Genomic DNA, 27,136 nt, shown 5'->3' with positions numbered 1-27,136 from the left:
CATATCTCCTAGATTAGCAAACAATTGAAAGTGTAAAAATAAGAAGGATGTAGAGAAAGGGAATTTTTATATACTATTGGAGAAGAAGGGAAAATGCAATCACTTTGGAGAATAATATCTAAATTGAGAATGTGCATAATCCATGATTCATCATTTCTACATTTTAGTACTTATGACCTTGAGATATTCTTCCTCATAATCACATGGGAACATATACCAAAATATTCATGTTTGTAGAAACATTAGTTTAAAAGAAAAAAAAAGAGTGTGATAGCCTATTAACACAAAAATGCGTAACTAAATGGTCACCTGTTCAAACTAATCAGTACCATTTACAATGAATGAACAGTTTCAGAATAAATAACTTAGCAAATTAAAAATGTAATTGCAGGGCGCCTGGGTGGCTCAGTTGGTTGGGCGACTGCCTTCGGCTCAGGTCATGATCCTGGAGTCCCGGGATCGAGTCCCGCATCGGGCTCCCTGCTCAGCAGGGAGTCTGCTTCTCCCTCTGACCCTCCCCCCTCTCATGTGCTCTCTCTCTCTCTTTCAAATAAATAAATAAAATCTTTAAAAAAAAAAAAATAAATAAATAAAAATGTAATTGCAGAAATTATTAGGTAAGAAATAAAAATATTAGAATATTAGAAAAGACAGTGCAGAACAAAAAATATCAAGGTGAAAAATAACAGAAATATAAGGATCGTAGAGATTCTTTTCAGCAGTCTCACCATCCACCTATTGAAATTTCAAAAGGAAAGAATGGAGAAAATAGAAAAAAAGTAATTAAAATGATACTAGGGAATTTCTCAGAGCTGAATGATTTGGAAATCCTATCAAGATCCCATAAATATGAATGAATGCAATTTTAAAATTTCAGAACAATGAGGATGAGAGTGCCCTACATGCTTGAAGAATGGGGGAGGGAGGCAGGAATAAGGTCATCCATGAAAGGACCACAGTTAGACTAGAAGGATATTTCTCATCAGCAATAGAGGATGTGGAAAACAATGGGATATTAGTCAGCCTTAAAAAAAGAAAGGAAATCCAATCATTTGGGACAACATGGATGAAACTGGAGGGCATTATACTAAGTGAAATAAACCAAGGAGAAAAAGACAAATACTGAAATATTGTATGATATCACTTATATGTGAAATCTAAAAAAAAAAAAAAAAGTTGAACTCATAGAAACAGAATATAGAAAGGCAGTTATCAGGGGCTGGGGCTGGGGGTGGTGGTGGCAAAAATGGGGAATGTTTGTCAAGGGGTACAAACTTTCAGTTATGATGAATAAGTTCTGAGGATCTAATGTACAACATGGTGCCTATAGATAATAATACTATATTGTATACTTTAAATTTGCTAAGAGAGTATATCTTAAGCATTTTCAGTGCACACCGAAAAAATATATATGCGTATATATATATATCCATCACCTTACATATAAATTTATATATATGTAAGGTGATGGATGTGTTAACTTGATTGTGATATTTTATATGTACATTAAAATGATCATATTTTACACTTTAAATTTATACAATTTTTTTGCCAATTACATCTCAATAAAGCTGGAAAAAGAAAAAGGAACAAGATCTTCAGTATTGTAAAGGAAAACTCAAATGAGAATTTGATTCCAAAAAGTCAGGTCTGAAAGCCCAAAAAAGATATTTTCAGAATAGCAAAGACTGGGAAGATTAAGAAGTTCTCTGAAGATTTATCCAATAAAAATATGAGAGTAAATAATATAGAAGAAAAATGTGAGATGCAGGAAAGACTCCATTGAACCTGGGAGACATATGTTGTTTCATTTTAGAATGACAACTGTACAGCAAGCCTAAATTGCAAGCAATCCACATAGCAGGAACAAAGGACTTCACAAATTAGGTGGAGAAATTAACAGATTAAATAGAACAAGTAAATACTTATGAAATCTTGAGGAGGTGATAAAGGGATTCACTTTAAAAAATAGACTAGCATAGTACTCAACATATTAAGCAAAGCAATTTATCAAATTGAAAGACTGTATTTATTGTTTTAAAATTAATAATATAAATCAAAACAATACGGTCAAAATCTTGTATACTTATAAGAGTTCCCTCCCACAAATACTTCATTAAGGCTTGAGAAAATGCTTGAATTATAGATACTCATAGTTATTTCTTGAGTGTATTTTAGGCTCAGTCTATATATGTATATATTTTACCTCTGTTCCCCCTTATTGTTCTACTTGAGTTCCAAATACTTTATTTTTGCAAGCTTTTAAAAGAGTGTTTCTATCTACATTTTATGCTTGTCTTTCCTCTCCTTTGTTAATTTCTCTTAAGATTTATTTTCTCTATTACCTTTCAAATTTTCCTATTATAGCTTTTCATTTTATACTATTATTTAAATATATTTCCAAATATCTGCAGCATGTTCTTTCATTTTTATTAATATCATATGAAGAATAACTGTTCATCCCACTGATTTCTCAAAGATACATATTCTTTAATATTAAAGCTAAAAATGAATATTTGTTTTTAAATATAAAAAGGGAAAGCTCCCTTTGGTTTTTAGGATGGACAATAAAGATAAGGAAATAACTGAAATATGACTATAAAGTCACTATAAGTTTCCTTGTTCTTATATTGACATAATTCTTTGCACCGCTAATGGCAATTCCTGATACCAGAGAATTTCATTTATGCACAGAATTCTTTCTTAGAGGACTTCTTTTTTTTTTTTTTAATTCAATTAGCCAACATATAAAACATCATTAGTTTCAGATGTAGAGTTCAGTAATCTATCAGTTGCATATCACACCCAGTGCTTATCACATCACATGCCCTCCTTAATGCCCATCACCCAGTTACCTCATCCCCCCACCTACCTCCCCTCCAGCAACCCTCAGTTTCTTTCCCATAGTTAAAAGTCTCTCATGGTTTGTCTCCCTCTCTGATTTCTTCCCATTCCGTTTTTCCCTCCTTTCCCCTACAGTCCTCTGCTCTGTTTCGTACATTCCTCACATGAGTGAAACCATATGACAGTTGTCTTTCTGATTGGCTTATTTTGCTCAGCATAATACCCTCCAGTTCCATCCATGTCTATATGAATGGTAAGATTTCATCCTTTCTGATGGTTGAATAATAGTCCATTGTATATATATATATACCACATCTTCTTTATCCATTCATCTGTTGATGGATGACATCTCAGCTCTTTCCATAGTTTTGTTATTGTGGACATTGCTGCTATAAACATTGGGGTGCAGGTGCCCCTTCGGATCACTACATTTTTATCTTTGGGGTAAATACCTAGTAGGGCAATTGCTGGGTGGTAGGGTACCTCTATTTTTTTTACCTTCTTGAGGAACCTCCCTACTGTTTTCCAAAGTGGCTGTACCAACTTGCATTCCTACCAACAGTGTAAGAGGGTTCCCCTTTCTCTTGGGGGACTTCTTAAAGTGAGGTCCTAGATGTTTACAGATTGTTTGGAAAGTATTTAGTTAGTTCCAAGTACAATCTTTTTTTATAGCATGAGGAACTAGATCACATATGTGCTTGACTCTGTTATTGGACCATTACATTTTAAGAAGTTGATTTATTAAGAAAATGGTTGGGTTAGTAATATTTATATAGTTATATGCAGTAGATTGTATTTCATGTTTTAACTTCTATTTGAAGTATGTTCAGGGTCATGAAACTTTTAATAAAGGACCAATAAACACTTAAAGATGTTAACTCTCCCTCTTATATTAGCTGGATTCTGTATTAAGCTTCCTTAGATATCACGTTATTTAGATTAGAAAAAGAGAGCTGGTTGAAAAACAAGGAAATGAACAAGGAAATAAAAAGAGAGTGAAAATTCCTTGTTATAGCCAGGACTCATAAGAATCCAGAAATAGTGGATAGACCAGGCCATGCAGATAGAATTCAGGACTGCAATATAGTCAGGCCTCTTGTAAAATAGATGAGGGGAACCAGGAGATAATTCAGGATCCAGAGTTGCTGTAGAAACCAGGATACCCTGTGATGATCTTATATTGCTTCAAAATCTGCAGTAAGAATATGTCTTCATTTCAGTACTGTATCATTTACATGATTTACACACTCCCTCTACTTTTCTGTTGCTATTCACCAGTTATTTCTATGTAGTAGTAGCAGTAGTAGTAATAGTAATTTTTTTTCTTTCTTTCTCCATGTAGTCTCTGCTACCCTTTTCTCCTGTGTCTTTCACATTCAGTAGCTGCTAATAAAGACTTGCTTTGCATAACATTAACACTTTCAAGTTCCTCACCAAAAGAATCTTACAGGTTTAATTTTGTCATCTCCTCCTGTCAACTAAAACATTCCTTATTAAGAAATTTTATAAAGCCCACTGACCAACATGTGGATGATCTTCCCTTGAGATAAATCCTCTCCCTTGACCCAATTGGCTGTGGTCATAGTAGGAAAGTCATGTGTTAGGCAGCATGGCCACCAATGCATTAAGAAATGACCAGAGCCATAGGAAACTATGGGACAGATGTCCTAGAAAGGGTTTTAGAAATGGGAGACATTAAGAAGAGTGACCTATCCATTCCTCCAGTCCAGATTTTACAATATAGACTCCACAGTGTATATTATCTGGCTTGACATTTAATAGTTCTTAAAACACTAATGAAAAGCCTCAAATATTAAATTAGGCTTCTAGAGAATTCTGATGCATTGCAACTAAAACTGAAATAGCTTTACTCATGCCAGTAACTCAAAAATATATTTTTGACAGGTAAGAGATCTTTTAGAAATAGTTAAAATTTTATGCTGATTTTGTAAAGCCAGTCTTTAATGGATAAATTTGGAGGAGAACGTTTAAAATTATTCTTAATATTGTTATCTAGATGTTATATATTCCTACTTGGGTTTCTACCATACTGAAACTCAATAATCCAATATGATTTTATTAAAATTTTGTGTTAAACTGTTAAATAGTGGATACAATTTATATATTGAAATGATATTATAATTACAAAAATCTAACCCAACAAACTTGCATGTTTATGAAGTTTATGAAAAGATATAAGTAATATGCAATATTATTTTGTGTTGAGGTTTTGGACCAGTATCAGCAAAACTTTTTGGTTAACTAAAAAAGGCAGTCGATAAAATAAGCTGAATATTTCAATGTGCAAAAAGGATTGTGTTTCAATGTCTTTAATAACTGGAGAAGAAATACTAAGGCTGAAAAAGAGTATAGAAATATATTCAAGTTATACTTTGTAAAAATTGGGTATTTGCAAAATTATATTAGGAGATGTAGGTTTATATTAAAGAAGTATTTTCTGACAATATAAATTTTTAAAAATCATTTTCCAGTGCTAATCTAATAACATTTTGTTCCAAATACAGACAGAATTATAGATAATGTAAGAGTTATAAATCCTTTTTCACTTGAAGAAACTTCAGAATTACAACAGTTATGATCATCATTTTCACTCCAGAAAACAGTGTAGCCTATTGTAAAACCAGAGAGAAAAAGAAAGACAAGGGCACAGAGAGAAAAATAATAGCAAATGTTCTTTGGAAAGCTCAACAATATAATGCAGCTGCTATGGAGTTTTCATACTATTCTTCATAAATCATCTGTAAACAAAATCTAGTATTGTTGATTCTAAAAGTATACAAAATTGTCAAAATAATTTTAATTTTAATTTTAATCAGTTAAAGTAAAAAAAAGGTGTTAGAATTTTTGTCACACCTGATAGAAGTCACGAAACAAATGAATTTACCAATTATGTGTAAAACATTTTGTTGAACCTGCATATGATATGGGAAAGATGCCAGAACTCATTTGCAGGCTATGAGTAGTTGAAATGCAGTAGATAATCTGGAGATAAAAGTATCCTTTATAACAGAGGCAAAAGAAAAAATAGTGGAGGATGGATTTGGACATATATATGATGGTTAAAATTTTAAGTATTATTTATGGAAAAGGAGAAATACATGTTCAATCTAATCTTTTTTATATATTCAAATATACATATTCATCTCTGATTAACCAATAACATATAACTATATAAATTTAAAACATTTCCTTAGTACTGTTTAATATTGTTACCCATATATTATAAAGATAAAAACTATCAAAAATATCACTAGTAAACTGTCCACTTTAACAAATCATGTGTCTATTTTCCATCCCTCATTCTAGTTTTTGGCCACATGCATACTTTTTAAATGTTATCACTCATTGAAGAGATAGAATATTGTTTTTAGATTTTCATTATTAAATGCATTTTTCAAGATGATACAGATAGTTTATAACCATTAGTTTTAGTGGCTGTATAATAGTCCATTAAGTTGATGTAGCATAATATAATTACTGTCTCCCTACTGCTTAGTATTTCATTTGTTTCTATTATCTCTTATAAATAACAGTGCAATGAAATTCATGTGCACATGTTTTCACACTTCTCTTGTATTGTATCCTCAGGACACAAAACATTCTGGAAATACCATGTTGGCTCTGATAGTGGAAATATAGAAGCAAAAGAAATGGAGCAATGAATTAAAAAAATATGATCCTCTATTTTGAATCAAACCCATTATCTCACTCCATGTTTTAATTAACATTGATGGGTTTTTATCTTAACCATAAGTTAAAGGTAGACAACACTTAGATTAAATATTGCACAAATGATTAAAAGACAGGTGTCTTAATTTGATTCTAAAAATTATTTACCAAGTACTCAATTCACACTTAGCTCTCTCTGAATTATTGTGGAGGGGACGCCTGGCTGGCTCAGTAGGTAGAACATGCAACTTTTGATCTCTGGGTCATGAGTTTGAGCCCCACATTTGGCTTAGAGATTACTTATAAACAAACAATTGTGAAACTGGAATTGGTGGTAAAATAGGAAAGTCGAAATAAGTGAGACATGGACTTTACCATCAAGTAGGCTTTAGAGAAGAAAAAGTAAAGCAAAACTCAGAAACATAAAAAAACAGAGGAACATATATGTGATAAAAAATAAGATAATGCATTGAATCTAAGCAGAAATCTGATGTATGGTTAACATACTGCTGATTATCACCAGAAAGAGATGCCCTGTCCATCTCCAACCTCATTTATCTAAATAACTCCAGTTCATTTGTACATCTCAGGTCAGTTGTCAGCTTCTTGCTTCCTTGGCTATCTCAAATTCCTTGACTATATATGCTGTTATTTTATTATGTAATTTTTCCTTCTGAGTCCTTAGTTTGTAATAACACATTCATTAGTGATTAAAATCTGACTCTTCAAAATTTGGTACAGTGTCAGAAACCTAGCTGGTACTCATTAAATATATGTTGTTCAACTAATTTGTTGATGGAAGAAGAGAAGATCTATGCTGACTGGAAGTTGTAGAGCAATCTTCATGAAGAAGGTAAAACATGTAATAGGCCTTGAAGAACTGAGAGGTCAAATATAAAGGAAAAGATTTCAAGCAGGAAAATGACATTAGTAAATTGACAAGGATGGTAGTACTAAGAATGTATTTGTTATAGCTGAGTCTGAAATTTATTTATTTATTTTTAAAGATTTTATTTATTTGAGAGAGAGAGGGAGATAGAGACAGAGAGCAGGGGAGGGGCAGGGAGAAGCAGACTCGTTCCCAGGACTTTAGGATCCTGACTTGAGTCAAAGGCAGTCATTTAACTGACTGAGCCACCCAGGGGCCCGAGTTTGAAATTTATATTAAGATACAATTTCATTCTGCTGAGGAATATTAACAATCTTGGTGAAATTAGGTAACATATATCAAAGTCTGTTCTGTTGACTTCACCCAAAAGCTGTGATGATTTTGGAAGATGAGATAAGAACTTTTAAGAGAGAGGTGTTGGAACAAATTCACAATCCAGACGTGGGATATGTTTTGTGTTTCTAGGATTTAGGATGTGGCCAGGCTGTAATGTGATGTAAATATCAATGGAGTAAAATGAGTTAAAGATCTTTGATGTTCAGCTATATAATAGATGATAGAAATGGATGTTATAGTTACTGATACTGACAGCAGGTAATGCAGTAAAAGAAAAATATAACCTGAGACTTAACCTAGAAAGTAGAAAAAGTGAACTTCAGAATAAATAGATTATGACATTGATTATATGGACATAAAATGGGAATAAATGAAATGGAAACTTTGGTTTTTTTCATCTTTGCCATCCTATCCCATCCTCAGTGTTTTCTGTTCTCAACATAGCAAACACAGTAAATCTTCCAAAATGTAATCCAGATCTTAACACTGTTCTGCTCAAAATCCTCCAATATCTCTCCTTTCCCCTCTGTAGAAATAACGTAGGATATAACCTTCATGGCCTAGTACCCTATACAAGATCTGACCACTGTTTATGTCCCTGACTTCCCTTCCAACTAACTACTCTACCTCCTAGATGTAATACCCTCTTCGATTCTCATAAACCCTTATCTTTTAAACTAGCTTTTTCTTTTTACATGAAATGCTCTTCCCCCAAATATCCATTAGGCTAATGTCTTTATCTTCTCCACCTCCCTTTCCTCAATAAGCCCTGCTCTGACCATTTTATTTCAAAATGAAATGTACCCTCTTGTCTTAGTTCAAGCTGCTATAAAAAAATACTGTAGAGAATGGCTTATAAACAATAGAAATATATTTCTTTCTCATAATTCTGGAGGCTGGAAGTCTGAGGTTAAAGTGCTAGCATGGTTGGGTTCTGATGAGAGCTCTCTTCCAAATTGCAGACCTCTCACTGCAACTTCACATGGCAAAAAGAGGATGAGAGCTCCTGGGTTACCCTTTAGAAGAGCACTAATCCCATTCCTGAGAGCTCTACTTTCATGACCTAGTTACCTCCTAAATCCCCCACATATTTGGGGTTTAGATTTTAGCATAAGAATATGAAGGGGACACAAACATTCAGTTCATTGTGTTCTGCTCCTGCCCTCTCAACCCCAATTCTTATTCTTCTCACATGCAAAATATATCCCAATAGTCCCCAAAACTTAACTCATTCCAGCATCAACTCTAAAGTCTAAAGTCCAAAGTCTCCAGGTACAATTCATGTTCAGGTAAAATTCCTCTCCAGTTATGAACCTACTTGTTCATGCCCATCCCCTTTATTCTTTTTTTTTATTTAATAGAAATTATCAAATTTTAACTTTCATTATAATCTCATTTTTTATATTTATTTTTATGGTCTGTCTTCCACCCCCAACTAAAGTGAAAGCTATCCCTTTGCAAAGATTTTTGTCTAGTATGTTCACTGATGTATATCTCAAGCACCTAGGATTCTACCTGGTACACAGAAAGCACTTATTAAATTATATTCATAAATCAAATGAATGAATTCACTTTGACTGAAGAAGTTGGGGGAAGTAGGTAAATTACAGATTAAGGTAACTGCAGTATATAGAATGATAGAAATAGAAGGAAAAGGCAACACTGTGGTATAATGGGGGAGAGTCAAATTTGGTCATGGCAAAAAAATTGAAGATGAGGTAGAAGATTGAGCAAGATTAAAATGAAATTGATAATAATAAAGCATAGTGCACATAGCATTAAGAAAAAAAGAGAAAATGGGATTAGTTTGAATTGGTGGTTTGGGGAGGATTATGGGGATAAGAATGTTCAGATAGAGGAATAGGACAATGTATGTGTGCCAAATATTTCAGCAGCCAACTCAAGAAATCACTAAAGAGTAAGATGAGAAAATCCTGGAGTATTTGTTTTCCTCACAGATATGAGTCTGTGTCTTAAAATAGCATAAATTTATTGAAATTTTTTTGTTTATGGTAACATTTTTTTCTTACTAAGCCCCTACTATGTGCCAGACACACTACTAAGCACTTTACATACCTTGTCTCATTTAATCCTCACAAGAGCCAGGCATAAATTTAAGAGATAATTCACTTCATTTCAGCATTTGATTAACTTGATATATACTTTGACAAACTGAAATCCCTGCTGTGTTCATTGAGTGTACAAAATGCAATTTGGATTTGGTCTCAAGTGATCAGTATTTGAAAGGTCTTGCTTGTATCATTAAACAATTTCAAAATCCAATTAAAAGGGAAAGCAAGCAATTAAGAAAAAAACCATTTTTGGCACATGCCAGTCTCATTATTTGGACAACAAATTTATCTCTAATTAAATTGGTATCTAGAGTACTCCATAAATTGCCATTTATTATTTCTTTCCTGAACTCCTATTACTTGTTCTATTCTAAGGAAATCTACATCTTAAAATATGTTTGTTCACATCCCATTTTCCAATTATTATTTGCATATATACAGGACCACTGGAAAAAATTCTCTGAAATATACATGAGACACTATATATTTTCACTTTGTTTATAAAAGAATAAGATTCATTTATATGAAATACATGTAAAATATTCCCTAGGTAAAAATCCATTCTCAAATGAATGAGCTCAATGTCTGATAGTGAATGTTAACTATACTAGATTTAAGAAAAATCCCTCATCAGAAAAAAATTTAAAAAATAAAAATAGAACTACCATATGATCAGGTAATCGCACTTCTAGATATTTATCTAAAAGAACTAATAGCAGTATCTCAAAGAGATATTAGCACTCCCATAGTTATTTCAGCACTATTCATGATAGCCAAGATATGGAAGCAACCTAAATGTCCACTGACAGATAAATGGATAAAGATAATTTGGTATGTATACATACAATGGAATATTATTTAGTTATTAAAAAAAGAAATTCTGCAATATGTGACAATATGGGTGAACCTGAAAGACATTATACTAAGTGAAATAAGTCAGTCACAGAAGGACTAATACTGTATGATTCCACTTTATGATGTACCTACAATAGCCAAATTCTCAAATTCATACTCAAGAATGGAATGATGGTTGCCAGAGGCTGGAGCTGGGGTGAAATGGGGATTTGCTTATCAATAGGCATAATGTTTCATTTAAGCAAGATAAATAAGTTCTAGAGGTCTGCTGTAGAACGTTGTACCTATAGTTAACAGTACTATAGTTTGCACATAAAAACCCATTAAGAGGATGTCTCATGCTAAGTGTTCTTACCACAATAAATAAAAATCTTAAAAAGCAAAGAAATAATAATAATATAAATAACATTAAAAAGTTATACAGTGCAAAATATTAGGGTATTGTATTTTTTTCAATAAGGCAATTTAGTATTAATGATAACAATAGAAACCTGAGTTATTTCTTTCTTTTTTTTTTTTTTTAAAGATTTTTTATTTATTTATTTGACAGAGAGAGAATGAGAGAAAGAGCACATGAGAGGGGGGAGGGTCAGAGGGAGAAGCAGACTTCCTGTGGAGCAGGGAGCCCGATGCGGGACTCGATCCAGGGACTCCAGGATCATGACCTGAGCTGAAGGCAGTTGCTTAACCAACTGAGCCACCCAGGTACCCCTGAGTTATTTCATATGGCAGAAAAGTATGCCTTATAACACTCAAGCTGATTAGATACCATTGCAAATATATACTTTAAATTCATTTCAGTATCTTGACTTATGAAAAAAGATAAATTGATAAAAACATTAGTAATGTTATCTTCACATAATATATAGGGAAAATATGGATATTGTAAAAATAAGTGTTGACAAACTAAAAAAAATAATTTTTTTTCATTTTTTATTGAAGTATAGTCCACACACCATGTTACATTAATTTCAGGTGTACAGCTTAGTACATATCATAATTCTATATGTTATGTATTGCTCATCACAAGTGTAGCTACCATCTGACACCATACAATGCTACTACAATACCTCTGACTATATTCCCTATGCTATACATTTCATCCCCATGACTCATTAATTGCATAATAGGAAGCTTGTATCTCCCACTCCCCTTTGCCCGTTTTGCCCATCCCCCACTCTCTTCCCCTCTGGAAACCATCAGTTTGTCTCTTTTTATTGGTTTGTTTCTGTTTTCTTGTTTGTCTCTCTGTTCGTTTGTTTTCTTTTTGGGTTCCACATGTAAGTGAAATCATAGAGTATTTGTCTTTCTTTGTTTGACTTCTCATACTTAGAATATTACTCTCTAGGTCCATCCATGTTGTCACAAATAGCAAAATCTCCTTCTTTCTTATGGCTAAATAATATCCCATTGTATGTATGTGTTGTATGTATGTATGTATATATATTTATCTTTATATCTATATAGATATATATGTATATATTTAGATAGATATATATAGATATCATATCTTCTTTATTCATCTATCAATGAACACTAAGGTTGATTCTATACTTTGGGTATTGTAAATATGCAGCAGTGGAATGACTGGATTGTATGGCATTTCCATTTTTAATATTTTGAGGAAACTCCATACTGTTTCTACAGTGGTTGCACCAAATTTGATTCACACCAAGAGAGAACAAGGTTTCCTTTTTCTCCAATCACTGCAAACACTTGTTTCTTCTCTTATTGATACTACCCATTCTGACAGGTGTAAGGTGATGCCTCATTGTGGTTTTGATTTGTATTTCCCCAGGGATTAATGATGTCAAACATCTTTTTTTTTTTTTTTAATTTTTTTATTGTTATGTTAATCCCCATACATTACATCATTAGTTTTAGATATAGTGTTCCATGATTCATTGTTTGTGCATAACACCCAGTGCTCCATGCAGAACGTGCCCTCCTCAATACCCATCACCAGGCTAACCCATCCTCCCACCCCCCTCCCCTCTAGAACCCTCAGTTTGTTTTTCAGAGTCCATTGTCTCTCATGGTTCTTCTCCCCCTCCGATTTCCCCCCCTTCATTCTTCCCCTCCTGCTACATTCTTCTTCTTTTTTTCTTTCTTAACATATATTGCATTATTTGTTTCAGAGGTACAGATCTGAGATTCAACAGTCTTGCACAATTCACAGCGCTTACCAGAACACATACCCTCCCCAGTGTCCATCACCCAGTCACCCCATCCCTCCCACCCCACCCCCCACTCTAGCAACCCTCAGTTTGTTTCCTGAGATTAAGAATTCCTCATATCAGTGAGGTCATATGATACATGTCTTTCTCTGTTTGACTTATTTCGCTCAGCATAATACCCTCCAGTTCCATCCACGTCGTTGCAAATGGCAAGATCTCATTCCTTTTGATGGCTGCATAATATTCCATCGTATATATATACCACATCTTCTTTAACCATTCATCTGTTGATGGACATCTTGGCTCTTTCCACAGTTTGGCTATTGTGTACATTGCTGCTATAAACATCGGGGTGCACGTAGCCTTTCGGGTCCCTACTTTTGTATCTTTGGGGTAAATACCCAGTAGTGCAATTGCTGGATCATATGGTAGCTCTATTTTCAACTTTTTGAGGAACCTCCATACTGTTTTCCAGAATGGCTGCACCAGCTTGCATTCCCACCAACAGTGTAGGAGGGTTCCCCTTTCTCCGCATCCCCGCCAACATCTGTCATTTCCTGACTTGTTAATTTTAGCCATTCTGAATGGTGTGAGGTGGTATCTCATTGAGGTTTTGATTTGGATTTCCCTGATGCCGAGCGATATTGAACAATTTTTCATGTGTCTGTTGGCCGTTTGGATGTCTTCTTTGGAAAAATGTCTGTTCATGTCTTCTGCCCATTTCTTGATTGGATTCTTTGTTCTTTTGGTGTTGAGTTTGATGAGATCTTTATAGATTTTGGATACTAGCCCTTTATCTGATATGTCATTTGCAAATATCTTCTCCCATTCTGTCAGTTGTCTTTTGGTTTTGTGGACTGTTTCCTTTGCTGTGCAAAAGCTTTTTATCTTGATGAAGTCCCAATAGTTCATTTTTGCCCTTGCTTCCTTTGCCTTTGGTGATGTTTCTAGGAAGAAGTTGCTGCGGCTGAGGTCGAAGAGGTTGCTGCCTGTGTTCTCCTTTAGGATTTTGATGGACTCCTGTCTCACATTGAGGTCTTTCAACCATTTGGAGTCTATTTGTGTGTGTGGTGTAAGGAAATGGTCCAGTTTCATTCTTCTGCATGTGGCTGTCCAATTTTCCCAACACCATTTGTTGAAGAGACTGTCTTTTTTCCATTGGACATTCTTTCCTGCTTTGTCAAAGATTAGTTGACCATAGAGTTGAGGGTCCATTTCTGGGCTCTCGATTCTGTTCCATTGATCTATGTGTCTGTTTTTGTGCCAGTACCATACTGTCTTGATGATGACAGCTTTGTAGTAGAGCTGGAAGTCCGGAATTGTGATGCCGCCAGCTTTGCTTTTCTTTTTCAACATTCCTCTGGCTATGCGGGGTCTTTTCTGGTTCCATACAAATTTTAGGATTATTTGTTCCATTTCTTTGAAGAAAGTGGCTGGTATTTTGATGGGGATTGCACTGAATGTGTAGATTGCTCTAGGTAGGATTGACATCTTCACAATATTTGTTCTTCCAATCCATGAGCATGGCACGTTTTTCCATTTCTTTGTGTCTTCCTCAATTTCTTTCATGAGTATTTTATAGTTTTCTGAGTACAGATCCTTTGCCTCTTTGGTTAGATTTATTCCTAGGTATCTTATAGTTTTGGGTGCAATTGTAAATGGGATCGACTCCTTCATTTCTCTTTCTTCTGACTTGTTGTTGGTGTATAGGAGTGCCACTGACTTCTGTGCATTGATTTTATATCCTGCCACTTGACTGAATTCTTGTATGAGGTCTAGCAGTTTTGGGGTGGAGTCTTTGGGATTTTCCACATAAAGTATCATATCATCTGCAAAGAGTGAGAGTTTGACTTCTTCTTTGCCAATTTGGATGCCTTTGATTTCTTTTTGTTGTCTGATTGCTGTGGCTAGGACTTCCAATACTATGTTGAATAGCAGTGGTGATAGTGGACATCCCTGCCGTGTTCCTGACTTTAGGGGGAAAGCTCTCAGTTTTTCCCCATTGAGAATGATATTTGCTGTGGGTTTTTCATAGATGGTTTTTATGATATTGAGGTATGTACCCTCTATCCCTATACTCTGAAGAGTTTTGATCAAGAAAGGATGCTGTACTTTGTCAAATGCTTTTTCTACATCTATTGAGAGGATCATATGATTCTTGTTCTTTCTTTTGTTAATGTATTGTATCACGTTGATTGATTTGCGGATGTTGAACCAACCTTGCAGCCCAGGGATAAATCCGACTTGGTCGTGGTGAATAATCCTTTTAATGTACTGTTGGATCCTATTGGCTAGTATTTTGGTGAGAATTTTTGCATCCATGTTCATCAGGGATATTGGTCTGTAATTCTCTTTTTTGATGGGGTCTTTGTCTGGTTTTGGGATCAAGGTAATGCTGGCCTCATAAAATGAGTTTGGAAGTTTTCCTTCCATTTCTATTTTTTGGAACAGTTTCAGAAGGATAGGTATTAATTCTTCTTGAAATGTTTGGTAGAATTCCCCTGGGAAGCCATCTGGCCCTGGGCTTTTGTGTTTTGGGAGATTTTTTATGACTGCTTCTATTTCCTTAGTGGTTATAGGTCTGTTCAGGTTTTCTGTTTCTTCCTGGTTCAGTTTTGGTAGTTGATACATCTCTAGGAATGCATCCATTACTTCCAGGTTATCTAATTTGCTGGCATAGAGTTGCTCATAATATGTTCTTATAATTGTTTGTATTTCTTTGGTGTTGGTTGTGATTTCTCCTCTTTCATTCATGATTTTGTTGATTTGGGTCATTTCTCTTTTCTTTTTGATAAGTCTGGCCAGGGGCTTATCAATCTTGTTAATTCTTTCAAAGAACCAGCTCCTAGTTTCGTTGATCTGTTCTACTTTTCTTTTGGTTTCTATTTCATTGATTTCTGCTCTGATCTTTATTATTTCTCTTCTCCTGCTGGGTTTAGGCTTTATTTGCTGTTCTTTCTCTAGCTCCTTTAGGTGTAGGGTTAGGTTGTGTACTTGAGACCTTTCTTGTTTCTTGAGAAAGGCTTGTATTGCTATATACTTTCCTCTTAGGACTGCCTTTGCTGTATTCCAAAGATTTTGAACAGTTGTGTTTTCATTTTCATTGGTTTCCATGAATTTTTTTAATTCTTCTTTAATTTCCTGGTTGACCCATTCATTCTTTAGTAGGATGCTCTTTAGCCTCCATGTATTTGAGTTCTTTCCGACTTTCCTCTTGTGATTGAGTTCTAGTTTCAAAGCATTGTGGTCTGAAAATATGCAGGGGATGATCCCAATCTTCTGGTACCGGTTGAGACCTGGTTTATGACCTAGGATGTGATCTATTCTGGAGAATGTTCCATGGGCACTAGAGAAGAATGTGTATTCCGTTGCTTTGGGATAGAATGTTCTGAATATGTCTGTGAAGTCCATTTGGTCCAGTGTGTCATTTAAAGTCTTTATTTCCTTGTTGATCTTTTGCTTAGACGATCTGTCCATTTTAGTGAGGGGGGTGTTAAAGTCCCCCACTATTATTGTATTGTTGTCAATGTGTTGCTTTGCTTTTGTTATTAATTGCCTTATATAATTGGCTGCTCCCATGTTAGGGGCATAGATATTTACAATTGTTAGATCTTCTTGTTGGAGAGACCCTTTAAGTATGATATAGTGTCCTTCCTCATCTCTTATTACAGTCTTTGGTTTAAAATCTAATTTGTCTGAAATAAGGATTGCCACCCCAGCTTTCTTTTGGTGTCCATTAGCATGGTAAATGGTTTTCCACCCCCTCACTTTAAATCTGGGGGTGTCTTTGGGTCTAAAATGAGTCTCTTGCAGACAGCATATCGATGGGTCTTGTTTTTTAATCCAATCTGATAGCCTGTGTCTTTTGATTGGGGCATTTAGCCCATTTACATTCAGGGTAACTATTGAAAGATAGGAATTTAGTGCCATTGTATTGCCTGTAAAGTGACTGTTACTGTATATTGTTTGTGTTCCTTTCTGGTGTATGTTGCTTTTAGGCTCTCTCTTTGCTTAGAGGACCCCTTTCAATATTTCTTGTAGGGCTGGTTTCGTGTTTGCAAATTCCTTTAGTTTTTGTTTGTCCTGGAAGCTTTTTATCTCTCCTTCAATTTTCAATGACAGCCTAGCTGGATATAGTATTCTTGGCTGCATATTTTTCTCATTTAGTGCTCTGAATATGTCCTGCCAGTCCTTTCTGGCCTGCCAGGTCTCTGTGGATAAGTCTGTTGCCAATCTAATGTTTCTACCATTGTAGGTTACATATCTCTTCTCCCGAGCTGCTTTCAGGATTTTCTCTTTGTCTCTGAGACTCGTAAGTTTTACTATTAGATGTCGGGGTGTTAGGGCGCCTGGGTGGCTCAGTTGTTAAGCGTCTGCCTTCCGCTCAGATGTCGGGGTGTTGACCTATTTTTATTGATTTTGAGAGGGGTTCTCTGTGCTTCCTGGATTTTGATGCCTGTTTCCTTTCCCAAATTAGGGAAGTTCTCTGCTATAATTTGCTCCATTATACCTTCTGCGCCTCTCTTTCTTCTTCTTCTGGGATCCCAATTATTCTAATGTTGTTTCGTCTTATGGTATCGTTTATCTCTCGAATTCTGCCCTCGTGATCCAGTAGTTGTTTATCTCTCTTTTTCTCAGCTTCTTTATTTCCCATCATTTGGTCTTCTATCTCACTGATTCTTTCTTCTGCCTCATTTATCCTAGCAGTTAGCGCCCCCATATTTGATTACACCTCATTAATAGCCTTTTTGATTTCTACTTGGTTAGATTTTAGTTCTTTTACTTCTCCAGAAAGGGTTTCTCTAATAACTTCCATGCTTTTTTCAAGCCCAGCTAGTATCTTTAAAGTGATGATTCTGAACTCTAGATCTGACATCGTACTAATGTCCGTATTGAGTAGGTCCCTGGCAGTCGGTACTACCTCTTGTTCTTTTTGTTGAGGTGATTTTTTCCTTCTTGTCATTTTGTGCAGAGAAGAATAGATTAATGAGAGAACAAAATGCTAGCAGGGTAACAACGTCCCCAGAAAATATACTCTAAACAAATCAGAAAAGACCTGAAGCAGTGGGAAAAGAAAGGGAAAGAGAGAAAAAAGAAAAAGAAAGAAAAAAAAGAAAAAAGAAAAAGATAAAGATAAAAACAAACAAAAGCAGAACAAAACAAAACAAAACAAAAACAGAATGTGATCAAATATGATCAGGCTGGTTTATAGATCAGTGCCACACACTAGATTTTGGGTGTATTTTGGTCTGTTAAAAGAAAGTCCCTCCCAAAATTTTAAAGAAAGAAAAACTTATATATGTACAAAAATAAGGGTTGATATGATGAAGGGATGGAATATGACTGTAAAGATGGAAATTATAAAAATTTTATAGAAGGATTTGATAAGTTGTTTGAAAAAAGGAAGAAGAGGATTAAAAAAAAAAAAAGAAAGAAAAAGGGAGAGAATGTGATCAGGCAGGGGAGTAGAAAAAAACCATACACTAGAGATTTAGGGTATATTTTGATCTGTTAGAAGAAACTATCTCAAGATTTTAAAGAGAGAACAACTTATATATATATGCCAAAAATACGGGTAACTACTATGAAGGGATAGAATATGACTTTAAAAATGAAAAATAAAAATGTTTTTTTTTAAAAAAGGGATTGATAAGATGTTGGTTGAAAAAGGGAAAAATAAAAATTCAAGAAAAAAGAAAAAAAGTTAAAAAAAATAATTAACTTTGAAAGACTAAAGAATCATGGTAAAAAAGCCATGAATTCTAGGTGCAGTATTCCCCTAGCGCTGGAGTTCTGCCGTTCTCATTGACCGGTAAACTTGGTCTTGGCTGGCTGTTCTCGCTGATCTTCTGGGGGAGGGGCCTGTTGCCGTGGTTCCCAAATGTCTTTGCCGGAGGCAAAATTGCCCCGCCCTTGCTGGTCCGGGCTAAGTAATCTGCTGGGGTTTGCTCTCCGGAGCTTTTGTTCCCTGCAAGCTTTCCGTACAGCTTTGGAGGCGGAGAGTGAAAATGGCGGCCTCCCAGTCTCCGCCCCGGAGGAGCCGAGAACTCGGGGTCCCGCTCCTCAGCGAGCCCCCAGAGAAAAGCAGTCAGTCACTCCCGTCTCCCCGGTCTCCGGCCACACTCTGCGCTCACCCGGCCTGTGACCGCGCCTTTCTATCTCCGGCACCCGACCCCGGGTGTAGTCTCCAAACCCAGCAGATCCCTGCGGTGCGCTCCCGCAGCTCTCCTCCCGGGGGAAGAAGGTGAGTCTCCCCGGATCTGCCGCTTGTCGGGTCGCTGCTGGAGGAGCAGTGGCCCGACTGTGCCGCGGATCACGGTTTATAGCAACCCCGAGCTGAGAGCCCGCGCCTGGGCTCTGTCTCTGCAGCCGGCTTCCCCGCCCCGATACCTGGGAGCTCTGCCGCACTCAGGCACCCCCGGTCTTTCTGTGACCCCGAGGGTCCTGAGACCACACTGTCCCGCGAGGGTTCCACCCCCCACTTTGCCACCAGAGTGACGTCCCTCAGCGGAGCAGACTTCTAAAAGTTCCGATTTTGTGCTCCGCGGCTCTATCACTTGCCAGAAGCGGTCGATGGAGGCCCCTCCCCCGCCGTCTATCCTCCCGAATATCGCCTCGGATTCACTTCTCCGCACGTCCTACCTTCCAGACAGTGGTCGCTTTTCTGTTCAGAGAGTTGTTGCTATTCTTTTCTTCGATCTCCTGTTGAGTTTGTAGGTGTTCAGAATGATTTGATCCCTATCCAGCTGAATTCCTAAGAGGAGACGAAATCCAGGTCTCCTACTCCTCCGCCATCTTCTCAAACATCTTTTTATGTGTATGTTGGCCATCTGTGTGTCTTCTTTAGAAAAATGTCTATTCAGGTCCTCTGCCTATTTTTTAGTTAGATTATTTGTTTTTTTGGTGTTGAGTTATATAAGTTCTCTGTATGTTTTTATGTTAACCACTTATTAGATATATAACTTGCAAATATCTTCTCCAGTTTAGTAAATTGCCTTTTCATTTTGTTGGTGATTTCCTTCACTGTGCAAGGGCTTTTTATTTTGTCATAGTTCCAAAATACTTTATTTTGCTTTGGTTTCTCTTGCCTGAGGAAACATATCCACAAATATGTTACTAAAGTTGATATCCAAGAAATTAGTGCCTATGTTTGCTTTTAGGAGGTTTGTGATTTCAGGTCTCACATTTATGTCTTTAATCTATTTTGCATTTGTGTGTGTGTGTGTGTGTGTGTGTGTGCTGTAAGAAAGTGGTTCAGTTTCATTCTTTTGCATGTAGCTGTCCAGTTTTCCCCACACCATTCCTTGAAGAGACTGTCCATTCCCCACTGTATATTCTTTCATTCTTAGTGGTAGATTAATTAACCATATAAGCATGGGTTTATTTCTAGACTTTCTATCATGTTCCATTGTCCTATGTATATTTATTTGTGCAGTGCCATACTGTTTTGATTACTATAACTGTGTAGTATATCTTGAAATCTGGGATTGTGATACCTTCAGATTTTTTCCTTGTCAAGATTGCTTTGGTTATATAAGGCTTTGTGGTTCCATAGAAATTTTAAGATTATTTGTTGTAGTTCTGTTAAAAAAAAATACTATTGACATTTTGATAGAGATTATATTGAAAATGTAGATTTCTTCAGGTAGTATAAATATTTTACCAATATTAATTCTCCTAATCCATGAGCATGGTATATCTTCCTATTGTTTGTGTCATCTTCAATTTCTTTCATCAATGTTGTATAGTTTTCAGAGTATAGGTCTTTCACTTCTAGGTTAAGTTTATACATAGGTATTTTATTCTTTTTGGTGCAATTCTAAATGAGATTGTTTTCTTAATTTCTCTTTCTGCTACTTTGCTATTAGTGTATAGAAATGCAAGAGATTAATATATGTTCATTTAGTATCCTACAAATTAAGCAAATTCATTTATGAGTTCTAGTAGTTTTTTGGTGGTGTCTTTAGGGTTTTCTATATATAGTGTCACGTCATCTACAAAGAGAGAAAATTTTACATATTCTTTACCAATTTAGATGATTTGATTCCTTTTTCTTTTCTGATTGCTATGGCTAGGACTTCCAGTGCTATGTTGAATAAAAGAGGTGAAAATGGACATCCTTGTCTAGTTCCCAAAACCTCCCACTTTTTCACCATTGAATATCATGTTAGCTGAGGATTTTATATATGTGACCTCTATTATGTTGAGGTATGTTCCCTCTATACCCACTTTGTTTAGGGTTATCATGACAGATGTTAAATTTTATCAAATGCCTTTTCTGCATTTTTTGAGCTGATCATATGGTTTTTATCCTTCCTTTTGTAAATATGATGTATCATGTTGATTGATTTGTGGATATTGAACCATTCAGAACCCTGGAATAAATCCCACTTGGTTGTGGTGAATGATTTTTTAATGTATTGCTGAATTTGGTTTGTTAATATTTTGTTGAGGATTTTAAAATCTATGTTTATCAAGCATATCAACCTGTAGGGTGATCTATACTGGAGAATGTTCCATGTGCACTGAAATAGAATGTGTATTCTGCTGTTTTTCGGATGGAATGTTCTGTATATCTGTTAAGTCCCATTTGTCCTAATGATCACACCAACTGTTTCCTTGTTGGTTTTCTGTGTGGATCATCTATCCGTTGATGTTAGTGGGATGCTAAAATTCCCTATTATGATTGTTTTTCTGTCCATTTCTCCCTTTATGTCTGTTAATATTTGCTTTATGTATTCAGATGCTCCCATATTAAATACATAGATATCTACAATTGTTATATCTTCTGGTTGGATTGATCCTTTAATACTTATGACATGTTTTTTTTTTTTTTTTTTTGCCTCCTGCTATAGTATTTTTTCCCAATATATTGTATTTTTTTTATTTTCTATTTTTTTTTATGATGTTATGTTAATCACCATACATCATTAGTTTTTGATGTAGTGTTCCATGATTCATTGTTTGCATATAACACCCAGTGCTCCATGCAATACATGCCCTCTTTAATACCCATCACCAGGCTAACACATCACCCTACCGCCTACCCTCTAGAAGCCTCAGTTTGTTTCTCAGAGTCCATAGTCTCTCATGGTTTGTCTCCCCCTCTGATATCCCTCCCTTCATTTTACCCTTCCTACTATCTTCTTCTTTTTTTTAACATATAATGTATTATTTGTTTCAGAGGTACAGGTCTGTGATTCAACAGTCTTACACAATTCACAGCGCTCACCATAGCACATACCCTCCCCAATGTCTGTCCCCCAGCTACCCCATCCCTCCCACCCCCCACCACTCCAGCAACCCTCAGTTTGTTTCCTGAGATTAAGAATTCCTCATATCAGTGAGATCATATGATACATGCCTTTCTCTGATTGACTTATTTCACTCACCATAATACCCTCCAGTTCCATCCACATCATTGCAAATGGCAAGATTGCATTCCTTTTGATGGCTGCATAATATTCCATTGTATATATATACCACATCTTCTTTAACCATTCCTCTGTCGATGGGCATCTTGGCTCTTTCCATAGTTTTGCTACTGTAGACATTGCTGCTATAAACATTGGGGTGCATGTAGCCCTTCGGATCACTACATTTGTATCTTTGGGGTAAATACCCAGTAGCGCAATTGCTGGGTCATAGGGTAGCTCTATTTTCAACTTTTTGAGGAATGTCCATACTGTTTTCCAGAGTGGCTTCACCAGCCTGCATTCCCCCCAACAGTGTAGGAGGGTTCCCCTTTCTCCGCATCCCCGCCAACATCTGTCATTTCCTGACTTGTTAATTTTAGCCATTCTGACAGGTGTGAGGTGGTATCTCATTGAAGTTTTGATTTGGATTTCCCTGATGCCGAGCGATGTTGAGCACTTTTTCATGTGTCTGTTGGCCATTTGGATGTCTTCTTTGGAAAAATGTCTGTTCATGTTTTCTGACCATTTCTTGATTGGATTAGTTGTTCTTTGGGTGTTGAGTTTGATAAGTTCTTTATAGATTTTGGGTACTAGCCCTTTATCTGAAATGTCATTTGCAAATATCTTCTCCATTCTGTCGGTTGTCTTTTGGTTTTGTTGACTGTTTCCTTTGCTGTGCAAAAGCTTTTTATCTTTTTATCTTCATCAAGTTCATTTTTGCCCTTGCTTCCCTTGCCTTTGGCAATGTTTCTAAGAAGTTGCTGTGGCTGAGGTTGAAGAGGTTGCTGCCTGTGTTCTCCTTTAGGATTTTGATGGACTCCTGTCTCACATTTTGGTGTTTCATCCATTTTGAGTCTATTTTTGTGTGGGGTGTAAGGAAATGGTCCAGTTTCATTCTTCTGCATGTGGCTGTCCAATTTTCCCAACACCATTTGTTGAAGAGACTGTCTTTTTTCCATTGGACAATCTTTCCTGATTTGTTGAAGATTAGTTGACCATAGAGTTGAGGGTCCATTTCTGGGCTCTCTATTCTGTTCCATTGATCTATGTGTCTGTTTTTGCACCAGTACCATACTGTCTTGATGATGACAGCTTTGTAATAGAGCTTGAGGTCCGGAATTGTGATGCCACAAGCTTGGCTTTTCTTTTTCAACATTCCTCTGGCTATTCGGGGTCTTTTCTGGTTCCATACAAATTTTAGGATTATTTGTTCCATTTCTTTGAAAAAAGTGGATGGTATTTAGATAGGGATTGCATTAAATGTGTAGATTGCTCTAGGTAGGATTGACATCTTCACAATATTTGTTCTTCCAATCCATGAGCATGGCACGTTTTTCCATTTCTTTGTGTCTTCCTCAATTTCTTTCATGAGTATTTTATAGTTTTCTGAGTACAGATTCTTTGCCTCTTTGGTTGGATTTATTCCTAGATATCTTACGGTTTTAGGTGCAATTGTAAATGGGATCGACTCCTTAATTTCTCTTTCTTCTGACTTGTTGTTGGTGTATAGGAATGCCACTGACTTCTGTGCATTGATTTTATATCCTGCCACTTTACTGAATTCCTGTATGAGGTCTAGCAGTTTTGGGGTGGAGTCTTTTGGGTTTTCGACATAAAGTATCATATCATCTGCAAAGAGTGAGAGTTTGACTTCTTCTTTGCTGATTTGGATGCCTTTGATTTCTTTTTGTTGTCTGATTGCTGTGGCTAGGACTTCCAATACTATGTTGAATAGCAGTGGTGATAGTGGACATCCCTGCCGTGTTCCTGACTTTAGGGGGAAAGCTCTCAGTTTTTCCCCATTGAGAATGATATTTGCTGTGGGTTTTTCATAGATGGCTTTTATGATATTGAGGTATGTACCCTCTATCCCTATACTCTGAAGAGTTTTGATCAAGAAAGGATGTTGTACTTTGTCAAATGCTTATTTTGCATCTATTGAGAGGACCATATGGTTCTTGTTCTTTCTTTTATTAATGTATTGTATCACACTGATTGATTTGCGGATATTGATCCAACCTTGCAGCCCAGGAATAAATCCCACTTGGTCATGGTGAATAATCCTTTTAATGTACTGTTGGATCCTATTGGCTAGTATTTTGGTGAGAATTTTTTTCATCCATGTTCATCAAGGATATTGGTCTGTAGTTCTTCTTTAATGGGGTCTTTTCTGGTTTTGGGATCAAGGTAATGCTGGCCTCATAAAATGAGTTTGGAAGTTTTCCTTCCATTTCTATTTTTTGGAACAGCTTCAGAAGAATAGGTATTAATTCTTCTTTAAATGTTTGGTAGAATTCCCCTGGGAAGCCCTCTGGCCCTGGGCTCTTGTTTGTTGGGAGATTTTTGATGACTGCTTCAATTTCCTTAGTGGTTATAGGTCTGTTCAGGTTTTCTATTTCTTCCTGGTTCAGTTTTGGTAGTTGATACATCTCTAGGAATGCATCCATTTCTTCCAGATTATCTAATTTGCTGGCATATAGTTGCTCATAATATGTTCTTATACTTGTTTGTATTTCTTTGGTGTTGGTTGTGATCTCTCCTCTTTCATTCATGATTTTATTTATTTGGGTCATTTCTCTTTTCTTTTTGATAAGTCTGGCCAGGGGTTTATCAATCTTATTAATTCTTTCAAAGAACTAGCTCCTAGTTTTGTTGATCTGTTCTACCATTCTTTTGGTTTCTATTTCATTGATTTCTGCTCTGATCTTTATTATTTCTCTTCTCCTGCTGGGTTTAGGCTTTATTTGCTGTTCTTTCTCCAGCTCCTTAGGTGTAGGGTTAGGTTGTGTATTTGAGACCTTTCTTGTTTCTTGAGAAAGGCTTGTATTGCTATATACTTTCCTCTTAGGACCGCCTTTGCTGCATCCCAAAGATTTTGAACAGTTGTGTTTTCATTTTCATTGGTTTCCATGAATTTTTTAAATTCTTCTTTAATTTCCTGGTTGACCCATTCATTCTTTAGTAGGATACTTTTTAGCCTCCACGTACTTGAGTTCTTTCCAACTTTCCCCTTGTGATTGAGTTCTAGTTTCAAAGCATTGTGATCTGAAAATATGAAGGGAATGATCCCAATCTTTTGGTACTGGTTGAGACCTGATTTGTGACCTAGGATGTGATCTATTCTGGAGAATGTTCTATGGGCACTAGAGAAGAATGTGTATTCTGTTGCTTTGGGATGGAATGTTCTGAATATGTCTGTGAAGTCCATTTGGTCCAGTGTGTCATTTAAAGTCTTTATTTCCTTGTTGATCTTTTGCTTAGATGATCTGTCCATTTCAGTGAGGGGGGTGTTAAAGTCCCCCACTATTATTGTATTGTTGTCGATGTGTTTCTTTGCTTTTGTTATTAATTGGCTCATATAATTGGCTGCTCCCATGATAGGGGCATAGATATTTACAATTGTTAGATCTTCTTGTTGGATAGACCCTTTAAGTAGGATATAGTGTCCTTCCTCATTTCTTATTATAGTCCTTGGTTTAAAATCTAATTTGTCTGATATAAGGGTTGCCACCCCAGCTTTCTTTTGGTGTCCATTAGCATGGTAGATTGTTTTCCACCCCCTCACTTTCAATCTGGAGGTGTCTGTGGGTCTATAATGAGTCTCTTGCAGGCAGCATATCAATGGGTCTTGCTTTTTTATCCAATTTGATACCCTGTGTCTTTTGATTGGAGCATTTAGCCCATTTACATTCAGGGTAACTATTGAAAGATAGGAATTTAGTGCCATTGTATTGCCCTAAGGTGACTGTTATTGTATATTGTCTGTGTTCCTTTCTGGTCTATCTTACTTTTAGGCTCTCTCTTTGCTTAGAGGACCCCTTTCAATATACTTCTAGGGCTGGTTTCGTGTTTGCAAATTCCTTTAGCTTTTGTTTGTCCTGGAAACTTCTTATCTCCCCTTCTATTTTCAATGACAGCCTACCTGGATATAGTATTCTTGGCTGCATATTTTTCTCATTTAGTGCTCTGAATATATCATGCCAGTCCTTTCTGGCCTGCCAGGTCTCTGTAGATAGGTCTGTTGCTAATCTAATGTTTCTACCATTGTAGGTTACAGACCTCTTCTCCCGAGCTGCTTTCAGGATTTTCTCTTTCTCTGAGACTTGTAAGTTTTACTTAGATGTTGGGGTGTTGACCTATTTTTATCAATTTTGAGGGGGATTCTCTGTGCCTCGTGGATTTTGATGCCTGTTTCCTTTCCCAAATTAGGGAAGTTCTCTGCTATAATTTGCTCCAATATACCTTCTGCCCCTCTCTCTCTTTCTTCTTCTTCTGGGATCCCAATTTTTCTAATATTGTTTCATTGTATGGTATCACTTATCTGTTGAATTCTACCCTTGTGATTCAGTAGTTGTTTATCTCTTTTTCTCAGCTTCTTTATTTTCCATCATGTGGTTTTCTATATCACTAATTCTCTCTTCTGCCTCATTTATCCTAGCAGTTACAGCCTCCATTTTTGATTGCACCTCATTAATAGCCTTTTTGATTTTGACTTGGTTAGATTTTAGTTCTTTGATTTCTCCAGAAAGGGTTTCTCTAATATCTTCCATGCTTTTTTCAAGCCCAGCTAGTATCTTTATAATTGTCATTCTGAACTCTAGTTCCAACATCTTACCAATGTCCATATTGATTAGGTCCCTGGCAGTCGGTACTGCCTCTTGTTCTTTTTTTTTGAGGTGATTTTTTTCCGACTTGTCATTTTGTCCAGAGGAGAGTAGATGAATGAGAGAACAAAATGCTAACAGGGTAACAATGACGTCAGAAAAATATACACTAAACAAATCAGAAGAGACCTGAAACTGGGGGAAAAGAAAAGGAAAGAAAGAAAAAAGAAGAAGAAGAAGAAAAAGAAAAGGA

Source organism: Halichoerus grypus, chromosome 3 (genome assembly GCF_964656455.1).
Source record: "Halichoerus grypus chromosome 3, mHalGry1.hap1.1, whole genome shotgun sequence".
Lineage (NCBI taxonomy): Eukaryota > Metazoa > Chordata > Mammalia > Carnivora > Phocidae > Halichoerus > Halichoerus grypus.
The sequence above is the reverse complement of the archived record's forward strand: the minus strand, read 5'-3'. Positions refer to the sequence as shown.